Here is a 15280-nt window from a genome sequence, read left to right as displayed (position 1 = left end):
CACCTACCTAGTAAAACTGAATATAAGCCTTCAGGGTAAAAGGTGGAAATTCATTGAAATAGAGGATTTCCAAGTATTGTGATAGAAAGGAAAATTTGATTTTCAAATACAAGACTCTGAAGAAGCATAAGGAGGTAATCAGGAAAGTGCTATCATAAGGGACTTAATAAGGTTTATCTATTTATATTCCTGCATGGGAAGATGATACTTATAACTCATTAGAATGTTCTCATTATTATGGCATTAAGAAGGAGGAACAAAACCATGGCTCACCCATTCATGGCGCTTCCTAATGTACACAAAACTCCTTCTTTTAGGAGACGTTACCATCTCCATTTTACGTGTGTTGAAACGAAGTTTCAGTGAAGTGACTCAAAAGGAGGCCCCGGGCAGGACTATGCCCACTTCTCTATGCCAGGATGACTTTCTACAAATGAATGAGAGTATCTGCTTTTGCCCCCGCTGCCATGAGGAGGAGGACGTTGATTATCACATGATCTTAATGGGGAAGAGGTTCCCATCCCAGGACAGAACACAAGCTACCTGTGATAGCTCGACCTCAATGAGAAAACTGAGGCAAACAGAGCTCAAGTGACTTGGCCAAGATCATACAGCCATTACTGAGGCTGGATTTGAATTCAGGTCTTCATGACTCCAAGCCCAGCATTCGCCCATGGCAGCCCACCTCATAGAAGTCAGAGACATAATTCAAATCATTGCTTTATTCCCCTACCAACCTACCTCCCCTGGGGACTCCCAGGATTTGAATCCAAGGCCTCTGCCTTCAAACTTCGTGTCATTTCCCTGGCACTATGTGGACTCCGTCGGGACGATTTGGCAGTTCAGAACTAGCAGATTTCTTTCTTTTCTTCCCATCTCTTCCAAGGAATCGATTCGGAAATAGAAACGTCAAAGTAGTATCGGAGATGAGAGCTATCGGGTGCCATTGCGAGCTGCCAGGAAGCAGTGAGAGTAAAAGGAGGAGGAGAAGGGAATGGGCTTTCCTGGCCCCTGGGGGGGGTGCCAGCACCAAGGCTGAGGGCCCCCCACTTCCCAAAGCTGCCATCTGTGAGCCAAGCCGGGGCGGACAGCTGGCCATGGCTCTCCACTTCTAGGCCTGTCTCAACAGCTCTGTCTGGGGGCTCTCGGCCGATCATTCATCACTGTCAGCTACGAGTATGGGATCAGCTCTGGCAGGGAGAAGGGGCCCGGGTCAAAAATAAACGCTTCTGCATTCATTTGCACAATCTTGAATTATTCAGAAATGATTATCCTTAGCTAGGCTTTGTATCAATCTAGCAGCCCCAGTGGGATTCACCTCCAGGTCCTCCGGGCCCAATCTGGAGGCTTCCTGCCACCGGGCAACAGGAAGTATTTTCTTCTCATTTTAATTATCCAGGACCATAAGCACAGGAAGAAACTTCATCTTGTGAGAATCTCCCGTTTTACAGAGTGTAAACTGAGGCCCAGAGAGAGGGACGGACTTTTTCCCAATGGCAGAGGGCCGGCCCTCAGCTCTCTGAGTTCTCAGTTGAGCATCCGCTCCCCACATCCAGAATAAGGGAAAGTGGGATTCTTTACATTGGATTCATCCTGCACACGGGTCCCATCCAAGGCAGCTCTCCTGAGCACCTTTGGGCCTAAGATGGACACAGCAGAAAGAGAAACTGCAATCCCTGCCACAGAGTTTGAAGCTAGTAAAGAGCTCGCAACCTCGCAGGAATTACAACCGAGTGAGGAATTTACAATCCAGGAGGCGTTTATAACCTAGTAAAGGGTTTATATTCCCCCAGTGGTTGTGTGCCCTTTAGAATGCTTATCGACGCTTCGGATATTTTGTTTATTTATTGGTTTAATGCTTAATATATTACAAGCAGAGATTCCCGCTGCAGTCATCCTTCGTAGCCTCTCCGTCTTTGAAATCCCCGGATCATTCTTGATTCCCCCTGCCCAGATCCTTGTTTAGGGAAAACATTTTTCCCAACTGCCGGGCCAGCCCCTCTCCTTTCTCAAGGAATTCAGCACCGGCGTACAGGACTCTGTGATCCGTCCTTATACACAGGACCTTCAACAACCACCTCCACATTCCCTCAAACACCCTGAGCTCCCGATTCATAGGGTCAGAGCTGGAAACAATCTTAGAGTCGATCAAGGACCAGCCACCTAGGTTATAGATGAGCAAACTGAGGCACAGAAGCTCAAGGAACAGGCCCAGAGAATGAAGCTCCTGAGATTGGACTGATGAGATCTGAGAACTCTCAGTACAGATCAAGTAAGTTAAGTGCCAGATAAAAGCGTGTTGTTGCTGCTGTTCCTATGGAGATGATCACTGAACATTGATCATGGAGTACAGAAAACCTGGATTCCAATCCTGACTCTGGCGTTGGAGAAATCGCTTAACCATTTTTGCTTCTGTTTCCACATCTGGAAAATGGGAAGGAAGGTTGGATTTAAAGGTTTCTAAGTCATTTCCAGTTCTATGAGCCCCTAGGAATGAGATCCCAAATAAGAGAGCATAAGAAAGAGAAGGATCAGAGAAAGACTTTGGGGACACTCACCTAAGCTGGAAGAAAGATGGAACCGTAGGAAATAGCCAGGTTATACTATAAGGAGCATTAAATGTCAACAATAGATTGATCCTGAATAATATATAGCTATGGGAGCTTATTAAGTATGAGGAAGGATTGAGGAAAAAGACTATAAGATGTGGACATTTGGTCTTTGTTTTCCCAGTGAGGAAAATATCAATGTAGTGGATACAGAGATGGTTAACAAGTAAGTTAATCTAGATTCAAGCCTCCCTCTGACACATGCTGGCTGGCTTTCTGATTCTAGACCAGTCACTAAATTATAGTGACTCTGAGACTATAGAACACAGAGGAAATATCAGCTCTTCGGTGCTTAAGGGGGGATTTTCTTTTTTTATAAAACTTTTTATTTTGAAAACAAATGCATAGATAGTTTTCAACATTTATCCTTGCAAAGCCTTTTGTTCCAAAATTTTTGTCCCTCTCTTCCCTTCACCTCCTCCCTTAGACAGCAAGTAATCCAATATATGTTAAACATGTACAAGTCCTCTATGTATATTTCTACAATTCTCTTGTACACAAGAAAAAATCAGATCAAAAAGGGGAAAATGAGAAAGAAAACGAAACAGAAGCAAACAAAACAAAAAGGTGAAAATGCCATATTGTGGTCCACACTCAGTTCCCACAGGCTTTTCTCTGAAGGTAGAAGGTTCTCTTCATCACAAAATCACTGGAACTGGTCTGAATCATCTCAATGTTGAATACAGCCACATTCATCAGAATTAATGTCAGATAATCTTGCTGTTGCCAGGTACAATGATCTCCTGGTTCCGCTCACTTCCCTCAGCCTCAGTTCCTGTAAGTCTCTCCAGGGCTCTCTGAATTCATCCTGCTGATCATTTCTCAGAGAATAAAATTTTATTACATTCATATCCCATCATTTATTCATTCCCCCACTGATGGGCATCCCCTCAGTTTCCAGTTGCCACTACCGAAAGGGCTGCCCCAAACGGTTTTGCACATATGGGTCTTTTTTTCTTTTCTATGCTCTCTTGGAGATACAGGCCCAATAGAGACACTGTGGCATTATGCAGTTTCCTAGCTCTTTGGGTATAGTTAAGGGGGATTTTCACTAGGAGATCTCGCCACCAATAATGAGGAAGAGGATGAGGATGGGGTTGACAGCAGCAAGCATATATGTCTTTAATAGTTGCAAATTGCTTTATAAATACCATTTCATTTGTTCCTCATAATAACCCTGTGAGGAAGATGCTATTATTATACCCATTTTACAAATGAGAAAATGGAGTGCCTTGTCCCAGGTAAGAGGCTGGATTTAAACTCAGGTCTTCCTAGCAAAGAGCCTTATGCATTAAAAAAAATGCACTTAAAATGGTATTGTTGAATTAAATGAAAATCAAGGCCTTTGAAATCAGCCTGTCTGTCAGCCTGGGTCTGATGCATTGGCTCCTCATTTCCTCCACCATTTTTTTCATGTGATACCAGGAGGGTCAAAGCTGGAACGTCTCCATTTGGAGACTTGGGAGAATGGGATGTGGACGACCCCCGGTGCTCATCCTTCCTCCCTTCCCCAGCCTCCACCTAGGGGAGCAGCTGTTAGCTGTTAAGGAGTCCATTCCTCACAGATTAGCATTTGGAGCGGGGATGTGAGGAATAATAAAAGCACGGGCAAAGAGGGAGAGATTAGAGAGTTTATTGCAGCTATTGTGAAAATAATGTGATAATAACCAAGCAGGATAATGAAAATTGTTTCTAAGAATAAAATCCCCAGCTCTCCTGAGTGACTGCACATCCACGTAAAACTTTTCCTTCAGTCAGACAGATGGGCCACGCTGCAGTCTGGGAGCTACTCTGACACCATCCAGGGCTGTTCCTTGACTTTTCAGATGAGGAACGGGCAGGCAGGGAAGAGCGGGAGGAGGATGGGAAGCCGGATCCCCTCAGTCCAAATCCAGGACTCTTTGAGAGCCCCAACAATTCGGTTCCCGGATCATGTCGTGTCTCACAACGAGAGCCATCTTGGAGTTGTTGGTGACAGAGCGTCTCATCCCAGCGCCAGTTTCTCATGGAATCACTGGTTCCTTGCCATGTGTGGATTCAATGAAAATATTTATAAAGCATTTAGTATGATTCTGGCACATAGAAAAACAACAGAAAGGCTAATTTCTTCCCTCCCCTTTGAGTAAGTTCCTTGGACATCGCAATTATTGCCTTCTCTAGGCTCCCCAATTTTACAACGCTCAAATACGCCAATGATCTATGATTTCGTTGGTATGGGAACTGATTCCATTGATACAGATAGCAAGCTGTCCATTCTTGCCTACCCAATGTGATCTTTAACCATGTGCTCCCAGAAGTTTAGTACAATATTTGGACTCCTCATACATGGGGTTTCCTTTTAAGTGTCTGGCAAAGCAAAATAATCTGTAGGTTGATCACGGATTATCCCCTCTTCTTTTTCACACATGATATTCTTTGAGATCATCCCTTTTCATAATTCCTTATTATTTTTCATACTATACTCACACCCACCATATACCTCCTCCTCTTTGGGGTAATTCTCATGTTCAGTTCTTCAGATTGCTTTATTCAGAAACATTATCAGCAGAATTTTTTTTTTAATTTAGAGTGGGTCTTTGTTCAGGGAGAAGTTTGGAATCACATAAAGAACTTCATAATTTCCCAAAGGTAATTCAGCCCATAATACTTCCATTTAATTGTGGATCCAAATCATTATACATTTGAAGTTTTTATCTTTGTCTTTTAAATCTTTGTTGATTTTTTTTTTTGATATTGCAAACACATCCTATTACCTTTGACCCTGGAAAGTCTCTTGTTTCAGCCCAGAATACTTCCATTTAATTGTGGATCCAATTCATTATACATTTGAAGGTTTTATCTTTGTCTTTTAAATCTTTGTTGATTTTTTTTGATATTGCAAATATATTCTGAGAAGTCTCTTGTAACAAAGAAGTAAAACAGTTAAGCAAAACCAGCAATACAATAACTCCATCTGAAATTATATGTGATGTTTTATGTGTATAGTCCTCTCCCTATTTATTTAAAGTGTTTTTTAAAAATTTAAAAAGCAAACCTGTTTTCTCTCATTCATACTTTCAACTTTACTTTAAAAAGAAATAAAAAAATAAATTTCTTGTAAAAAATGCATGATCAAATAAAACATATTCCCTTTCAGCTGAATACAAAAAGGTCTCCTTCTGCCCCCAAACATATTTCCTACCTTTCAAAAGGTAGAAAGCATGGTTCTAGAATCATGGCTGGTCATTGCGTTGATCATAGTCTACAGCTTTCAAAGCTGTCTTTATATAATACTTTAATATTTGCAAAGCTCTTTACAAAAATTATCTCATTTTATCTTCGTAAGACTCCCTGGAAAGTAAGTGCTACTATTATCTCTGTTTTACAGATGCAAAGCCTAAGATAGACAAGTTAAGCAAATTCCCTTCAGTGACAAAGTAAGTGGGTGCCTGAAGCTGGATTCAGACTCTGGATTTTCTGATTGGAAGTCGAGTGTTCTATTAACCATCCTATCCCAGCTGCCTCGAATTGTGTAATGTTTGGGAGTTGCTGGGGTTTTTTCCTGGTTCTTTTCATTTCTCCATCAATTTATATGTCTTCAGATTTGTTTATTTTTACAATCTTGACATGGGAATAAAGTGTTCTTCTGATTTTACTCACTTTCTTTTGCATTAGTTTATATAAGGCCTTCCATGTAAATTAAAATCATTAATTTCTTCATTTCTTATAGCACAATATTCCATCATAATCATGTTCAGTCATTGCTCCTTTTAGTCTCCAGTTTTCTTGTTACCAGAAAAGATGCTATAAATATTTTTGTTCTAAAGGCCCTTTCTAATTGGGTGAGGAGAGAGGAAGATTTTGACTTAATCTACATAAGAAAAACCAAATGGATGGAGGTCTGTCTTCTAGAATATGATACACCCATCAGTCCAAAGTCATCAGGACACCAAAGTCCAAAAAGATGCTATATATTTTAGTTAAATACATTAATGCAGAATGGTAGAATTTAACTGTGTCCTTCACCTTCATTCACTAAACAACAAACTGCTCCCTTAGAAAAGCAGCGAATATAATCCAGATTCTTTAAAGGGTAAAAAGGAAAGGGAACCACTGCAGAGACAGAGAAAAATCTCAACCCCCCCCCCAAAAAAAAGCCCTCCAAGAAATGAATGAAAGTGAAACTAAAAGCCTTTTCTTTAAGGATCAGTTAAATCTTAGATTGCCTTTCTCTGGTGGAAGACACTTATTTGAAGTCAAGAAAGAGAGAAAAAGAGAAAGACAGAGACAGAGACAGAGACAGAGACAGACGGAGAGACAGAAAGAGACAGAGACAGAGAAAGAAAGAGAGACAGACAGACAGACAGGGGATTATTGAATTTTTCACCTTATTTCATTAAAATCTTTTCCTTCCACATTCAACTAAGATCTACCACCACAACATTTTTTTCTAAGTTTCTCCTCTAAAAGCAAAGTTTAGTCTGCATAGTCTTTTTCCTTCCAAACTGAAGCATTTTACCCCTCTTCCCTGCTGATGTTTCTTTTTCCTTATCCCTAAAATCTTTCAGTTTCACTTTCATTCATTCCTTGGAGGATTTTTTTTTAGCCAAGATTTTTCTCTGTCCCTGAAGCTTTTCCCTTTCCCTCTTACCTTTTAAAGAATCTGGATTATATTCCCTGCTTTTCTAAGGGAGCAGTTTGTTGTTTAGTGAATGAAGGTGGAGGACAAAGTTAAATTCTACTATTCTGCAATAATGTATCTAACTAAAATACATATCATCTTTTTGGACTGACTTTATTGGGATATCACATTCTAGATGACAGATCTTCATCCACATGGTTTTTCTTATGTAGATTGTTAAATCAAAATCTTTTAGGTGATATGATCCTAATCCAGGAAATTCTGTGACATTCTTGGACATAATGAGACCAGGATAATGTCATCCACAAACATGGGCAATACTTTAGATATAATTTACCTAGATTTTTAACAAACATATCTGTTATGGCATTTATGAAAAATGTGAAAACATGCAGATAAGATAATATAAAATAACCTAGACTTGAATTTGGCTAAAGTGTCTAAGCTATTGAGTGGTTCCATTTGAGTTTGGAAGTTTTCCAGTGAAGTATCCCAGGGACCAGTGTATGGTCCTCTATTATTTAACATTTTTATAAATAACTTGTATGAAAGCATAGATGGCAAACTCATCTAATTTATGGATGACACAGACCTGGAATGAATAGCAAACACACTGGATTACAAAGTCAGGATCCAAAAACATCCTGATGAGAGGGTAGAAAATTGATCTGAACCTAATGAAGTAAAATTATATAGAGATAAATGTAAAGTCTTACACTTGGGTTCAAAACTTAGTTAAATAAATTTAAAGTGGGGGAAATATATCTGGATGTCAATTCATCCAAAAACATGAGGGATTTAGTACCCTAAAATTTAATCTGAATAGTCAGTATGATATAGCACCCCAAAATGTGTACTCTTGGATGTAATAAGACACAGGACAAAGTACATCTCAGATTTCAGGAGTCCTGAGTCCTCAGGATAGCTGTAGGAAGAGATGGAATATTTATTCCTAGGGATCTATTTTAACTTCTAGGAAGTAAAGTAATAGTCCCATTTTACTCTGCCCTTTTAACTCCACCCCCTGGAGAATTGTGTTCCATTCTGAATAGGATGATTTAAGATAGTTGACAAGCTGGATGGAGTCAAGAGGAGACAACCAGGATGGGAAAGGCTCAAGGTTTGGGGATGAATTCCTTGTCATATAAGGTTCAATTGGAAAAAATAAAGGCCTCTGGTCTAGAGTAGGGTAATCTCAGGCGAAGACATAGTAACTGCTTTCAAATACTCAAAAGGCCATGGGGCAGAGAGATTAGACTTCTTTATGTTTGTCCCATGGAATCAAGATAAGTGGGTAAAAGCTGCCAATTTGGATGTGATATCAAGAGGGAAAAAAAACATTTCCAATGATAAGATCTGTCCATAAATAGAATGGAGTGTTTTGGAAGGTAGTGAGTTCCCCTTTACAGGAGGTCTTAAAAATATATTGAATAACTACTTGTCAGGGATGTCATAGAGATAATTCTTGTATATATCAAGACTGGACTAAAGTCCTTTCTGGGTCTCCTGTTCTCCAATTCTGTTACTCATTTTTTTCTATAAGCTTTCTCATAAGACTAATATTTCCTTTTCTGGCTCCATATCTTCCCTGCAGAATTTTTTGATCAGCATTTAAATATAACCTATCCTCCTCTAATCCCCATCATGCAATCCTCTCCTTTGCACATTGGAAAATACACAAGTTTAATGTCTCAGAGAACTTTAGTGTCACGACCCCCAATCATGTAACATCACTAGAAGAATATCGTGGTCAAAAGATGGGTTCTCATTCTAGGAAACAGCATGGGGGTCACTGAATTTTGACTTTCACCATCATCTTAAAGCCTGGGTTCTCTCATGCTTTTCCTTTGCTCAGAAATGCTTAGTGGCTCCCCATTGCTTTGAGGATTAAATATAAATTTCATATCCCAGCCAGTAAGATTCCCACAAATCCAGCTCCAACCTGTCTTTCTGGCTTTTCTCATTTTATTTCCATTTAAGCATTAGAGAGGGCAGCAGGCTCACTGTGTCAATTTGTCCCAGCCAAGCCATTTGACTCCCTCTCGTGTTCCCAAAAGCCGAGCCAAGAAACGTGTGAGTACGGAAGATTGACCTGCTAGGGTCAGTCCTGCTGGGGAGTTGTGTTAACTAAAATATGTTCCTAGAAATAAATGTTACAGAGCTCCCCGGAGACCAGGACTCCCAAAACCTGAGATGAGCTTTGTCTTATATGTTATATAACCTTAGACTCCATGTCCTACACCTGATACATATTTGTTAGGTTTAACCAACAGTTCCAGGGGAAAGTTTCACCAAGACTCATATTCTATTAGAACGTTTCTTTGGGAAATACATCATAATTCACATGCATATTATTCCTGAAGATCTTGGATCTAGGGTCAGTCACTGTCATGGGCCTATTGCATGTTAGTACAAAGAAATCTCAGTGCTAGTCCCTGTCTCAAGGAATTCAGAGTTAGAAGAGGTGAGAAAACATGCAAACAGCAATTCATGAAAATATCCCTGAGAGGAGCAATTTGAAATAATCACCAAAGGTAAGGCAGAAGAATTAAGGAAGAGGGGAAAGGCTTCCTTCAGAAGGTGGATTCTTGTTTTGATTTGAGGGAAGCCAGGGGATTCATACATGGGGCAACAGCCAAGGAAAATCCTCAGAATTGGGGAAAGGGTCTTGTATGAGAACTAGCATCTTTTCTAGTTAGATTTTATTTAATCCAAAGCCCTCCTTTGGTTTAGGAAGATATTGACGTCCAGAGAAGTTAAGTTATTAGCCCAAGGATTCATGGGCAGTAAACATCAGAGGCAGAATCAGACCATCCATGCTTTGACTCCAAAGTCAACACTCATTACGCTGTCACATGGCAACTATCGCCCCTCTGACCAATCTGAACCACTGGACCAGCCTCACTTAAAAGACCAGCCCAGGTCCTTCAGAAAAATCAGTAAATACAAATGCAATGGAGCAGTATGGAAGTCATCCGTGCTGAAGCCCCACGTTCTCTGCTGTCTACCAGCTGATTCAGCAGGGTGAGGGCTTCCAGCCTTCCCGTCTTTGTTATGCAAGGAGAGCAGAAGCTAGTTTGTCACACTATGTTTTAATTAGCTTATTTAATCTCTTACCTGCCTCCCAGACACACACTAATGTCACCCAGTTCATCTCATCAGCAGCCGAGAAGGTATCGACTTTTTAGAATATGATGAGACATTAACCCTGAGCAGAGTTTAAGTGATCCACATGCAAAGGGAGAGCCGTGGAATTCCACTAATGGCCAGGCTTACTGTTAGCCCGGAACCTTAGCTATGAAATGGTGATTTAAGAACAGAATTATATCCTACACTAATTAGTGCAGAGACAATTGGGAAAATGTCATCCTTGAAAGACTGAATTGACCCAAAGTCAATCAAACACTGCTGTCCAAGGACAACTACATTAAAATGCTTAATTTATAAGCAGACATTGCCCAGGACTGCGGGATTCATGTCAAGGAAGAGCCTTTGGTGATTAATTAGCCTAAGCTCTCACCTAACAAATGAGGAAACTGAGGCTCGGAGAAATGATATACGTAAGCTTATGTAATTAAAAAGTAACAGAGCTGAGATTTTAACTCAGTGATAGTAGTGATAGTAGTAGTGGTGGTGGTGGTGGTGGGTAAATTAGTAGTAGTAATAGTAGTAGTAGTAGTAGTATAGTAGTAGTAGTAGTAGTGGTAGTGGGTAGTAATAGTGGTGGTGGTAAGTTAGTAGTAGTAATGGTAGTGGTGGTGGTGGTAGTAATAGTAGTGATGGTAGTAGTAGTAGTGGTAGTAAGGTAGTAGTAGTAGTAGTAGTAGTGGTAGTGGTGGTGGTGGTGGTAGTGGTGGTAGTGGTGGTAGTAATAGTGGTAGTAGTAGTAGTGGTAGTAAATTAGTAGTAATAATAGTAGTAGTAGTAATAGTAGTAGTGGTAGTATTGATGGTGGTAGTAATAGTGGTACTAGTGTGATAGTAGCAGTAGTAGTAGTGGTGGTAGTAAGTTAGTAGTAGTAGTAGTGGTAGTGGTGATGGTGATAGTAGTGGTTGTAAAAACAGTAAGATAATACAATCCAAATAATTTTGGGATAATACTGTCAAAAAACAGAGTGTGTCTGGAATCTTGTGCTTAGTTACGGGCACGCCTCAGAGGGGCCATTGAGAAGGGATGGTGTTCAGAAGAAGAAAATCAAGATAATAAAGGTTCTTGATTTCATGCCATGTGATAATGTTGAAAGAACTTGGAATGAATAAGAAACCATTTCATTGGCATAAAATAATTGTTCCAGTATCTGAAGCCCCATTGGATGGAGCGGAGATTAAAGTTGTGTGGCCTCCAAGGGAAGAATCAGGAGGGAGGGCAAATTTCAGGGACGATGTTAGAGTAGCCTTCCTACCAATGAGGTTCTCCAAGAGAGTGGCCAGCCTCTGGAGACAAAGCTGTACCCTCTTTGGAGGTCTTCAAGCAGAGCCAGCTCATCTGTTTTGTCACTTAAAGAATATTGTAGGAGTGATTCTTGATGAAGAAGGGTTTGGATTCAGTGCTTAGAAATTCCTCCCCACTTCTGAGATTGGCTAATTCTGATGTGATTATAACAATAATCCCATTTATATCATATTTTTAGGTAGAAAGAGGCTCATTATAATACAGGCTCACTATAATATTGATTCTTCTCCTTAATTATTTAGAGTCAATTGCCACCTTCAAGAACACCCATTTTCCTGAGCATATAAGCATTGAGTGGATTCCCTTAAAATTCCCATTGGTTCTCTTGGTGTTCAAGAGGGACCCCTCTTACTAGTCATTGCTAGCCTGATTAATAAAATGATCAATCACCTGGAAATCACGTCTCTGGAACTTTTTATGTCATAGTCGTAATGTCCATGACCATGACCACACTACTCTGACCACCTTCATTAAAACAGTATGGCGCTCCAGAAGCCATGGGAACAGAGCCGGGGAGATGGCACCCACACTTCTGCACTGGGGATGCTCGACTTCTCTGAACTGAGATCAGCTCTTGTGTGTACGAAGCTGGGTGTACCTCAGAACATAAGCCCTCTGCCTTTCTTTGGATCCACAGTCCTAAGCACAGTATCTAGCACATAGCAGGAGCCTGAACAATTCTTCTGGACTGATTGACTGACAGTGCATCTTTCTAAGATTACATATTTATTATTAATATTATCAACAATAATGAATTACACTTTTAAAGTATTCAAACAATTCAATTTCAAGAAATGCAACATTCTCTCTTTTATGATGTAGGTGTTCTTATTATACCCTTTTTACAAGTGATCAAACTGAGTCAGAGAAGTGACTTGTCCAGGGTCACACTGAGACAAGATTGGAAGCCAGCTATTCCTAATTCCGCATCCAGCACTCTATGCCCTGCTCCACCTAGCAAAGTGCTAGTGTGGTTTGGAGAAGACAGTCTCCAACGCGAAGGAAATCGGAGATCCTTCTATCCTCTCACCCTTCTACTTTCTCAGCTGCTTTGCCACATTGTAAAGCTGATAGTTCATGGAAATATCTAGATCATTTCCCCAAAATACTGAGTAGAAATATCTCCCCCAACCCATAATTGTGTAACTGATTTTGTGAACTTATGTAAATTAAGTTTCATCTCATTTTTTTTCACCCATAAGATATATTTAAATTTTCCTTGTCTAACTTCTCCCTCACAGCATCTTAGTTCAAAGACTCCAATGAAGCTTTAAAAGCTGTAGCATTTTTTGGAGCAAAGAAATGCTATTGTTCCAATTCCTTCTTGGCACTGGACTAAGCAAGATGCCTTTTTAAAAATTCCTGTAATTAATAATTACAGTTTAACATGACTGAGTGACTACCAATAGCTAAGTGTTAAACGTATAAGTTCAAACACCAATCTGGACCTCAGTAGATTCATACTCACTATCAGACATCACCTTGAGGCACAAAAGTAACTCCCAATCTAGTCTGGTTCTTTCAATGTGTGTCCATTTGAGGGATTTGAGAGTTCTATTTTCCTTATTTTTGTGTTTTTCATCACAAAAAAGCAGGATCCATTTTTTGTTTGGAAGGAAGCACAGAGCTCCTGAAAAGTCAGTGTTAATTTCTTTAATTTTTCCCCTGCTCATAAGTTTGCCTTCCAGCCAAAATCACCACATCTGTTTAACATTCAAAAATATTCATGAAACTGTTTCCTTTGCCCTTTTCAAGAAATCCTGCATGCAAGCCAAGTAGTCTGACAACAGCCGTCACTAGAATCAATCCTCCGTACACTGCCACAGTCTAAATGCACGACTCTGGTGCCGTACAGTCTCTTCTCAAAAGTTTTCCTTCCGTCCATTGGCCTAAAAGGTCAAAATCAAACTTCTGTGTTAGCATCTAGGCTCTCCAGTTCCTTTTGGGTCATCTCTATCAAAGGCTCACTTTATGCTCCAGGGAAACTGGACTAGCAGCCATCTCTATTCTTTCCCTCTTCTGAACTTTCAGGAATGACATTCATTGCTTCAGTTTCATCTCCTCATACTGATAAAAGTTTGTTTACCTTAAAAGTTTAAGAAAAAAAGGTAAAGAAGTTTACTTTTAAAGAACTTAAATGGGCACCAACTACTCCCTGAAACCTTCCTTGAAAGAACTTCAACATTTTGGCCCATGGTTCAGATAAAAGCCATGGATTAAATCAAAATCGCATTTCTAAATCCAATCCTAAATGACTCAAAGATCGAAAGAATTGTTAGCAGCCAAAAAATCTCGACAGGTTAGAGCAGTTGTTCGACCTAATAAGATCAAATTGAATATATATGAATGTAAAGTCTTAAATTTTGATGAAAACATCAACATTGCAAGTGTACCTCTAAAATGATTCTTGACAGGGAAAAGATCGGAGAATTGGAGTGACCTACATTCTCAAGATGAGTCAATAGTGATATGGAAGTCAAAAAAATACATTCAGTCTTAGGATGGAATAAGAGACACCGAATCATCAGTGCCAGAGAGGCTGGACTCGTGCTGGACTCAGCAGGCTCAGAAATTATTTTGCATTTCCTTTGTAGATGTTTTCCATTTATATATGTGTGCAAGATCCTGGGATCCAAAGACAAAAACTTTAACAATCTGTATGTTCAAGTAGCTTACGTTCGATATTCTCTTCATCATGCATTCATCACCTGTAGCATATGATAAACCTCTTGGTAACATGGTTTTTGAACAACAAATCAATAGCCCTATTCATCCTAAGGGCCACACCTGAAGCTCTTCCAGTTTTGTTGTTGTTGTTGCTGTTATTGTTATTATTGTTGTTGTTGTTCAGTCATGTCTGACTCTTCATGAACCCATTTGGGGTTTTCTTGGCAAAGATACAAGAGTGATTTGACATTTCCTTTCCTAGCTCATTTTTACAAAGGAGAAGGGTTAAGTGACTTTCCCAGAGTGACACAGCTCCGGGTCACCTGCACACCATGATAAACTATGAGAGTAAGCTTTACAGGGATATCTAACCATGGTCTGTGTTGTAATTCAGAAATGTACCACCTCTATGATCTGATCAAGAATTCTAAAATCCTCTTATCCAACTATTCTATTGTATCAATGAATTAACAGGTTCTTGAATTTTCCTTATACTATCCCTATTTATGTAACAGTTCTGCTCCACTAAAGACTTGGAAAACAAAGATGATTTGTGTTAGGTGCTTTTTCAGTGCTTAGAATAGTACCTGGTTCTCAATGAAAGTTCCTAGATTAATTGATCAAAGACTTATACCAGGTTTAATTTTCTATATTGTAAATTTCTTATATTTTTTCATTCTAAGGTCGATATTATATTATACCATGGAATATATATATATATATTCCATTATATTATATTATACCATGGAATATATATATATATATATTCCATTATATTATATTATACCATGGAATATATATATATATATATATATATATATATAATATATATATATATATATATATATATATATTCCATGGTATAATATAATATAATATACATATATTCCATGGTATAATATAATACCATGGAATATATGTATATATTCCA

The sequence above is a fragment of the Antechinus flavipes genome, chromosome 2 (assembly GCF_016432865.1).
Source record: "Antechinus flavipes isolate AdamAnt ecotype Samford, QLD, Australia chromosome 2, AdamAnt_v2, whole genome shotgun sequence".
Classification (NCBI taxonomy): domain Eukaryota; kingdom Metazoa; phylum Chordata; class Mammalia; order Dasyuromorphia; family Dasyuridae; genus Antechinus; species Antechinus flavipes.
The sequence above is the reverse complement of the archived record's forward strand: the minus strand, read 5'-3'. Positions refer to the sequence as shown.